We start from the raw sequence: 399 nt of genomic DNA on the forward strand, positions 1-399 counted from the left end.
GGCCCCGCGGCATGCTGGGAGCCTGCCTTCCCGCACGGGAGGAAGAGTGACCCCTCCCGGCATGCCCCGGCACAGGGCGGCTAAGCCGACTACAGCTCCCGGCATGCCTCGGGACAGCGACTAAGCCGGACTGCAGCCCCCAGCATGCCCTGCGGCGGCCTAGGGCAGTGCTTCCCACCCTTGTCCTCAGCATAGTCCCCACTTCCTCAGCATGGCTCCCCCTCATCTGCGGATGTTATGACCCCATTTGGGGTGGCGACCCACAGTTTGGGAACCACTGCTCTGGGTGGGCGCGGGGCCTCAAGGCGCGGCTGTGGGATGGCGCCCAGCTGCTGCAGGTCAGCGCCCTGGGTAGTGCAGGGGTTGGCCATGGCCATCCGCCCCAGCCAGGGGCAGGTC

Source organism: Alligator sinensis, unplaced genomic scaffold (assembly GCF_000455745.1).
Source record: "Alligator sinensis unplaced genomic scaffold, ASM45574v1 scaffold800_1, whole genome shotgun sequence".
NCBI classification, from domain to species: domain Eukaryota; kingdom Metazoa; phylum Chordata; order Crocodylia; family Alligatoridae; genus Alligator; species Alligator sinensis.